The 9684-nt window shown below is 38.5% G+C and overlaps 1 protein-coding gene across 1 annotated transcript in view; it reads left to right on the top strand.

The window, feature by feature from the left end:
• The window catches only part of LOC120306065 (olfactory receptor 10AC1-like), a 93106-nt gene that overhangs the window by 4328 nt on the left and 79094 nt on the right, over nucleotides 1-9684 (top strand). The window lies entirely within an intron of this gene.

Raw genomic sequence — 9684 nt, forward strand, 5'->3', positions numbered from 1 at the left:
TTTTAAAAAATATTTTTTTATTTTTCCAAGCTCTCCCCCATACATATACCGTAATATTTATCAGATGTTAACATACATTCTTTTTACATTCATATATACTTTTAATAAAATGAAATAAATACATACACATGACTTTTGGTGTTGCTCGCCCATTTCCCCTTTCACCATATCCACACTCCTTCTTCTCTACCTTTTTTCTCCCTTTCTTCTCTTCCCTACTTCCCTCTTCTTCCTCTCCTCTCTTTCACCACTCTCCTCCCCTTTCTCCCCTCTTCTCCTCTTCTCCTCCAACCTTCCTACTTCCTTCTCCCCTCCTTTACTCTTTTCTCTCTCCTCTCCTTTCTTCCCTCTCATCCCTCTTCAGATACAATTCAGGGGTAATGTCCGAGCAACTCCTCCAAATTTCCTATCTGTATTATATACAATAAGATTAATACTTCTATTTATCTAACCTTCTCGGTATATACTTCTATAAACATTTATACAACCTCCAGTTATTCAATACTGTGTCGCCTGGGTCTCCCTCCTTATCTGATTCTTCTTCTTCCATCTAAATTGATGTTAACTATCTTTTAACCATATTCTCTTTCCAGCCAATCATAAAAAGTTCCCCAGATTTCATAGTAGTCTGACTCTGTCTTATCTTTAATTGTCATTGTTAGTCTATTCATTTCTGCACATTCCAATATTTTCCCAATCACCTCTCCCTCTGGGGGGGCTTTCAGTGTTTTCCAATTTTGTGCAAACACAATCCTGGCTGCCGTAATTACATGAATAATTAAATATGTTTTTTATTTATTGTATTTCTCTGGTAGAATACCAACCAGGAATATTTCTGGTCTTAGTTCTATATGTTGTTGTATCATCTTTTCTATCCATGTTCTAATTACATTCCAATAAGCTTTAGCTTCTACACACATCCACCACATATGGTAGAAGGAACCTGGTATCTGATGACATTTCCAACATTTCATAGACCTGTCCTTAAACATTTTAGCTGATCTTTCAGGAGACATGTGCGATCTGTAAAACATTTTGTACATATTTTCTTTATACGCAGTCGCCATTGTCAATTTATAGTTTCTTTCCCATAGTTGCTGCCATCTATCTAATTCAATTGTGTATCCAAAATTCCTTGTCCATTTTATCATTGTCTCTTTCACTTGTTCCTTCTCTAACTCCATATGTAGTAGATAACTGTACATTTTTTTAATCCATTTTTCTTCCGTTCCTGTATATTCATCTAACTCTGTTGTCCCCAAATTAACACCATCTATTTTAACATCTTTTTCATATCTAGATTGTATTTGCGTTCTCATGTACCAATCCATCTTTATTCCTTGTTCCTCTAATTGTTGTTTGGTTTTCAACTCCCCCATATCTGTTAATAAGTCTTTATATCTTAAACATATTGGGGTGTATTAGCGCCTCCATAGTTGAGAGCCAATTTGGAATCTTCAAATAATGATTTCTCTTTACTTTCTCCCAGACCACAAATAAAGAATTCCTTATATAGTGTCTCCGGAAATAGTTATGTATTCTGTTTTTTCCATACCATATGAAAGCATGCCATCCCAACTGTAAATCATGTCCCTCTAATGTCAATAATCTTGTATTCCTCAGTAAGATCCATTCTCTCATCCATGATAATGCTGCAGCCTGATAGTACAATTCCTAAAACCCACCTCTCAATCTTGTATTTTTAGATTAATTCTTGCCTTTTTTCCCTGCCAAATATATTTCAAGATTATTTTATTAAGCCCTTCAAAATATTTCTTTTCTAATCTTATTGGTATTGTTGAAAACAAAAACAATAATCGTGGTAATATATTCATTTTGATTATCGCAATCCTTCCCATTAATGATAGTTGTACATTTTTCCATTTATCCAAATCTACTTCAATTTGTCTTTTCAATTTATGATAATTATCCTCTTTAATTGTTGTGCATCTTGCTGTCAGGTGGATCCCTAAATATTTTACCTTCTTTACAATCTGTATATCTAATTTTCCCACCAGTTCTTTTTTTGTTTTTTAGTAATATTTTTCACTAACATTTTGGTTTTATCTTTATTAATTTTCAACCCAGCTACCTCACCATATTTTTCTATTCGTTCTATTAATACAGGTCCTGTCTCTAATGGTTCCTCCAAAAAAAATACTAAATCGTCTGCGAATGCTTGTAGCTTATATTCTTCCCTCTTAATTTTCATCCTTTTTGTGTCATTATTCTGTCTTATACGTCTATTTAATACTTCTAATGTCAGAACAAACAACAGTGGAGATAGGGGACAGCCCTGTCTTGTTCCCTTCATAATGTTGATCTTCTCAGTCATATCTCCATTTATCATTGTTGTTGTTGTTAATTGCGAAGTCGTGTCTGACCTATCGCGACCCCATGGACAACGTTCCTCCAGGTCTTCCTGTCCTCTACCATTTTCTGGAGTCCATTTAAGTTCACACCTATTGCTTCAGTGACTCCATCCAGCCATCTCATTCTCTGTCGTCCCATTCTTCTATTGCCCTCAATCTTTCCCAGCATTAGGCCCTTCTCCAGTGAGTCCTTCCTTCTCATTAGGTGGCCAAAGTATTTGAGTTTCAACTTCAGGATCTGGCCTTCTACAGAGCAGTCAGGGTTGATCTCTTCTAGGACTGACCGGTTTGAATGCCTTGCAGTCCAAGGGACTCGCAGGAGTCTTCTCCAGCACCATAGTTCAAAGGCCTCAATTCTTTGGCGCTCAGCCTTTCTTATGGTCCAACTTTCACAGCCATACATTGCAACTGGGAAAACCATGGCCTGGACTATACGCACTTTTGTTGGCAGGGTGATGTCTCTGCTTTTTAGTATGCTGTCTAGATTTGCCATAGCTTTCCTCCCCAGGAGCAAGCGTCTTTTAATTTCTTGGCTGCAGTCCCCATCTGAGGTGATCTTGGAGCCCAGAAAAATAAAATCTGTCACTACCTCCATTTCTTCCCCATCTATTTGCCAGGAATTGAGAGGGCCGGATGCCATGATTTTGGTTTTCTTAATGTTGAGTTTCAAGCCAACTTTTGCACTCTCCTTCTTCACCCGCATCAAGAGGCTCTTTAGTTCCTCTTCACTTTCTGCCATTAGAGTGGTATCATCTGCATATCTTAGGTTGTTGATATTTCTCCCGGCAATCTTAATTCCAACTTTTGATTCATCTAGCCCTGTCTTTCTCATGATGTGCTCTGCATATAAGTTAAATAGGCAGGGCGACAGTATACAGCCTTGCCGGACTCCTTTTCCAATTTTGAACCAATCAGTGGTTCCGTGTCCAGTTCTCACTGTTGCTTCTTGACCCGCATATAGGTTTCTCAAGAGACAAATAAGATGGTCTGGTATTCCCATCTCTTTAAGAACTTGCCACAATTTGTTGTGATCCACACAATCAAAGGCTTTAGCATAGTCAATGAAGCAGAAGTAGATGTTTTTCTGGAACTCCCTAGCTTTCTCCATGATCCAGCGTATGTTGGCAATTTGATCTCTAGTTCCTCTGCCTCTTCGAAATCCTGCCTGTACTTCTGGTAGTTCTCGATCCACATACTGCTGGAGTCTAGCTTGTAGGATTTTAAGCATAACTTTACTAGCATGTGAAATGAGTGCAATGGTGCGATAGTTTGAACATTCTTTGGCATTGCCTTTCTTTGGAATTGGAATGTAAACTGACCTTTTTCAATCCTGTGGCCACTGTTGAGTTTTCCAAATTTGCTGGCAAATTGAGTGTAGCACTTTTACTGCATCGTCTTTTAAGATTTTGAATAGCTCAGCTGGAATACTGTCACCTCCACTAGCTTTGTTGTTGCTCAGATTTTCTAAGGCCCATTTCACTTCACATTCTAGGATGTCTGGTTCGAGGTCAGTGACCATCTCATTGTGGTTATCTGGGACGTTAAGCTCATTCTTGTATAGTTCTTCTGTGTAGTTTTGCCGTCTCTTCTTAATCTCTTCTGCCTCTGTTAGGTCCTTGCCATTTTGGTCCTTTATCATGCCCATCTTTGCATGAAACGTTCCCTTCATATCTCCAATTTTCTTGAAGAGATCTCTGGTCCTCCCTATTCTGTTGTTTTCTTCTATTTCTTTGCACTGTTCAATTAAGAAGGCATTTTTATCTCTTCTAGCTATTCTCTGGAATTCTGCATTCAATTGGGTATATCTTTCTCTTTCTCCTTTGCCTTTTGCTTCCCTTCTTTCCTCAGCTATTTGCAAAGCTTCCTCAGACAGCCATTTTGCTTTCTTGCATTTCTTTTTCTTTGGGATGGTTTTAGTTGCTACCTTTTGTACAATATTGCGAACTTCTATCCAATTTATCATTACTTCGGCTGATTGCTTATTATAAATTGTTCTGATTATGTTTATAAATTTCTCCCCACAATCCATAGTCTGTAATTGACTTATCATGAATTGCCAGTTCACATTGTCAAATGCCTTCTGAGCGTCCAGGAACACCAATGCCATCTGTTTCTCGGGATGACTCACATCTAATACTGATGATGGCACATTATAAGAATGCAAAGCATCAATACTCTTTAAGGCAGTGTTCAATCAGGGTTGACAGAAGTGAAAAAGAATTTTGTTGTTGTTGTTAATTGCGAAGTCGTGTCCGACCCATCAATACCCCATGAACAGTGTTTCTCCAGGTCTTCCTGTCCTCTACCATCTTCTGGAGTCCATTTAAGTTCACACCTACTGCTTCAGTGACTCCATCCAGCCATCTCATTCTCTGTCATCCCCTTCTTCTATTGCCCTCAATCTTTCCCAGCATTAGGCCCTTCTCCAGTGAGTCCTTCCTTCTCATTAGGTGGCCAAAGTATTTGAGTTTTTTCTTTGGGATGGTTTTAGTTGCTACCTCTTGTACAGTGTTGAGAACTTCCATCCATAGTTCTTCAGGCACTCTGTCTATCAGATCTAATTCCTTAAATCTATTTGTCACCTCTACTGTATATTCATCAGGAATATGATTTAGTTCATACCTGAGTGGCCTAGTGCTTTTCCCTACTTTTTTCAATTTAAGCCTAAATTTTGCAACGAGAAGCTCATGATCTGAGCCACAGTCAGCTCCTGGTCTTGTTTTTACTGACTGTATAGAGCTTCTCCATCTTTGGCTGCAGAGCACATAGTCAATCTGATTTCTATGTTGACCGTCTGGTGATGTCCATGTGTAGAGCCGTCTCTTGGGTTGTTGGAAAAGAGTGTTTGTTATGACCATCCTATTCTCTTGATAAAATTCTATCATCCTGTGCCCTGCTTCATTTTGTACTCCAAGGCCAAACTTGCCTGTTATTCCGGTTATCTTTTGGCTTCCTACCTTAGCATTCCAATCCCCCATGATGATAAGGACATCATTTTTGGGTGTTAATTCTATAAGGTGCTGCAGGGCTTCATAGAACCAGTCTATTTCATCCTCTTCAGCACTAGTGGTTGGGGCATAATTTGGATTATTGTGATATTGAATGGTTTGCCTTGGATTCGAATTGAGATCATTCAGTCATTTTGGGGATTGTATTCCAGTATTGCTTTTCCTATTCTTTTATTGACTATGAAGGCTACTCCATTTCTTCTGAGGGATTCTTGCCCACAGTAGTATACCTGATGGTCATCTGAGTTAAATTCACCCATTCCTGTCCATTTTAGTTCGCTGATTCCTAAGATGTCGATGTTCATTCTTGTCATCTCTTTTTTGACTACATCTAGCTTGCCTTGATTCATGGATCTTACATTCCAGGTTCCTATGGAGAAAAAATCTTTACAGCATTGGACTTTCCTTTCACCACCAGATATATCCACAGCTGAGCGTCCTTTCGGCTTTGGCCCAGTCACTTCATTCTTTCTGGCACTACTAGTACTAGCCCTCTGCTCTTCCCCAGTAGCATATTGGACACCTTCCGACCTGAGGGGCTCATCTTCCAGCGTCATATCTTTTTGCCTTTTAGTACTGTCCATGGGGTTTTCATGGCAAAGATACTGGAGTGGTTTGCCATTTCCTTCTCCAGTGGATCACATTTTGTCAGAACTCTCTGCTATGACCTGTCCGTCTTGGGTGGCCCTGCATGGCATAGCTTATAGCTTCATTGAGTTACACAAGCCCCTTCGCCACGACAAGGCAGTAATCCATAAAGGGGTGAAAAAGAATAAATAGATGTAAAAGTGTTGCTCAACAAGAACATGTAGGAAGCATGACAGGGGCAAGAATTTGCAGATTCTCACTGTGGCTCATTGATACACCAATTGCTACCAACAAATGCCTTCACATAAGGCAGGATGTCTATGCAGAAGTGCTGAAGAGAGCACGGATGGTGCAAGTTTGACATTGTTGATGATCCATGATTACCAGTCCAGAGCCAGGTGAACAGATCCACTGGATTAACTGCATCAAGCCCACTGATCCATGATTACCAGTTCAGAGCAGGTGAACAGATCCACTGGATTAACTGCATCAAGCCCACTATATGAATTTTTTCTTTGAAACTGCTTCTAACAATTTAAACGACACAGCAGATTACGTCCCATGCTGTCCATGATAGAAGTCTAAAGGCAGAGTAGAAACCCCAAACTCTCAACACTGTGACCTCGAGAGCAGAAATTAGGAAGATTCCCGCACCAATACTTGAGATGTAAAATAATGCTTATGTGTTGCTGATAGTGATTGAACTTCAGAAATACTATTAAGCCAATATTATATCTCACTCCAAGGAAAAAATGCAAAATGGGGCAGAAACCCCAATCTTGTGATACAACATACTGAGCATAATCTACCTTTCATTCCTGCAGGGTAATCTGGCAAGGCAGTTGTTGGTTCTGCTGTCATTGTGTTTGCAATGGCGCAAGAACATGGATTTGAAAGGAATATTTTATATCTCTGAGTAATTAATTTTATTGTAGCTTACAGCAGGAAAGAGGAGGAGGAGCCTTCTTTTTTTCAGGGCAATGTACAATAACTGGTCAATCTAAATCTAAATTGATTAGCGATTAGAAAACAACTCCAGCAACATTTGTTTATTTTTAAAAAAACATTTATATAGCTGCCTATCTTATATGAAACTCTGGGCAGTTCCCAACATGGATTGTGTAAGATAAACCACAAATCCAGTGAACTGCATGAGGATACCATTTATCCTTGTGTTAAACCTTTATGATGAGTCTATCCACTGCATTAGTCACAAGAGACAAAAAGAAGCCAGGTAAAAGCATAATACAAGTTGAATATTCTGTGATTATTATATATTCATTGCAGCTTTCTTTTGTAGTCCCCAGACCTGTGCAGAACCTCCAGCCCTGCAGCCAAGATTTTGAACTGTGCAGGTGAAAGGGTCATCTCTGTGCTCTTCTTTCTTGTTCTCTGCTCTGTGAGGTAATGAAAGCAAATAAAACAACAGTGTGAATGGCTTGCCAAAGGAGCTGTACAGCAGGGACATGGAGTGACCTTCTGTGGACATCTAGGCTTTATTTAAATATACAATAACCTAGTTAATAAAGTATTTTATATTAGCAACTGCAAAAACGGAAGTCTGGGCTTGTATCCCTAATCCATCTCTTTCAGGAGGTTCCTGTCATTTCTTTGTTTACTGAAGCCTTGCTGTTCAGGAATGGCAAAACAGACATTCATAGGAAGACTGCAGGTTAAAACGTGCCTTCTCTTCCCCCAAACAATGTACTTCTCTCTGGAGCAATATTTTCTTCTGCAACTACTAAGTTCCCTGGATAGGAAACTTCAGAAGATCTTTAGCTACCTAAAAGTCTATTCCATCACATTGTTACTATTAGCTTCCTCTGATCCAGATGACCATTTGAAAGATTTCATGCACAAGAGAGAAATGATTGGGTTCCTGGACACAAATGATCCCTGGCATGAGGAAAGAAAAAAGAATCCTTATAGCTTTCATAACCCCATTCTGTGTGTACACAAAAAGAAATGTGGTGCTTATGGCTTTAACTCAGTACAGAAAGCCTATTCACTCAAAGCCATCCATGATTGGCAGATAAATCAAAATGAAGATAAAAATGCTCAGGAACATTATTGCAGCAGCTCATTCTTTAGTATCTACTAAAGGGCAGGAGCTCTTGGAGCTAAGGCAATAGAGCTAAGGCATTGATATTCTGATGGCGAAAGAAAAGTTATAGTAGCCCATCACTGCTGCTTCCTCATAATCCTTGACAAATAATATCATGGAAATCCTTAAGATTGGTATCAAAGTTCAGATTCCACTCTTGTGCTTCTCTTGAAAGAATCATAAAGTTGGAAAATGTCTATGGAGATTTCAATCATCCAGGTCACGGTTGTCCCAAATGTGCTTTTCTAAAAGGCAACTCGACTTTCTTGGAGTTTTTTCCCCTTGAAAACATTTTACTTCTCATCCAGAAGCAAAACATTTTCAAGGAAAAAAAACCAAGAAAGTCCATTTGCTTTTTAGAAAAGCACCTTTGGGACATAGTGCTGGAAAGGAATATAAAGTTCATCTAAATTTTTTGTTTAGTGTGAGGTTCACTAGAGCATATCTGACGGATTATTGTCCCCCTTCCATTTCAAGATCTCTAGATGATAAGGGAGTAGTCTTCAAAAATATGCAGGGTTGCTAAACATATGAAGAATTTATTCTTTAATTCTCCAGACTGCAGGAACCAGAATCAATAGGTTCAAACTCTAAGGTCAGGCTAGTCATCTTTCTGACTATCTAACTGTCAGCGAGTGAAACAGTCATATAAAATGATGAGTTGTAACATCTTCCATAAAATTCTCAAGTTATTTCTTATTATCCCACAGATCTTTCTACTAGTTTGTATATCAAAGATAAACTCACAGCACTTTGGGGACAGGGCACAACTGGCAAAGCTAACATCACTTTTTTCTCAGTCCCAAAATTCAGTTCAATAGGACTTTGGCCAATTTAATATCCTTCAAAATCTGCTACTGAGGGGAGATTACAGAACATCCCATTTGAGTTGAGACTATTCCCTGAAGTAGAACACTTGAACTATCAAACCATATTGTACTGCACTGCATGTTTTAAACTGATGCACAGCAGGAGTAGCTATCTCTATTTTTAATCAAGCACCTAGCTGCTCTGACTTCTTTTATCTCCAGTTGTTATTATCAAATCAATCTGACTTTATTTCACTTTATTTCATCAGGATTCTACCAAATATACACACAGAATGGGAAAATAAAAAGATACAATTTGGAAAAGTGACAGATTAAAAAGAATCTCCCATCTATGCTTTCTTATTGTACTCTTCTGTACTAAAATCACTTTTCCCCATGGAAATTTCTAATAGAAATGTCTGGGAAAAAACATCTGGAAGGGTAGAAAGACAAGACTCTTCCAATTCTCTTTTCCCCTAAATAATGCATTGTTTATATCATTTTTTGAAACTTAGAGATCTGAAGTTTCATTGTAGCTGGTTCTCTACAGATCAGCACTATTATGTACGTTTTCAGAAAGATGGTTTTCTTATTTAAAATATATGGAGGTCATCATACTATTGAAGGCTATTAGGGAAATTCAGTGACAAGAGGCTCTCCGTTGCCATGGCTAGTTGTCAAAGCACTCAGTACAGCAGATTTGTTTTATTATCTAATTATCATGGGGAAACAGAGATGTTATCAGCTTGGACATTATTGGAGAAGAAAATAAGTCACAGTATTGTTTCAGAAATTCTCACCTC

Source organism: Crotalus tigris, unplaced genomic scaffold (genome assembly GCF_016545835.1).
Source record: "Crotalus tigris isolate CLP2741 ecotype Arizona unplaced genomic scaffold, ASM1654583v1 scf7180000017716.2861928, whole genome shotgun sequence".
NCBI classification, from domain to species: Eukaryota; Metazoa; Chordata; class Lepidosauria; order Squamata; family Viperidae; genus Crotalus; species Crotalus tigris.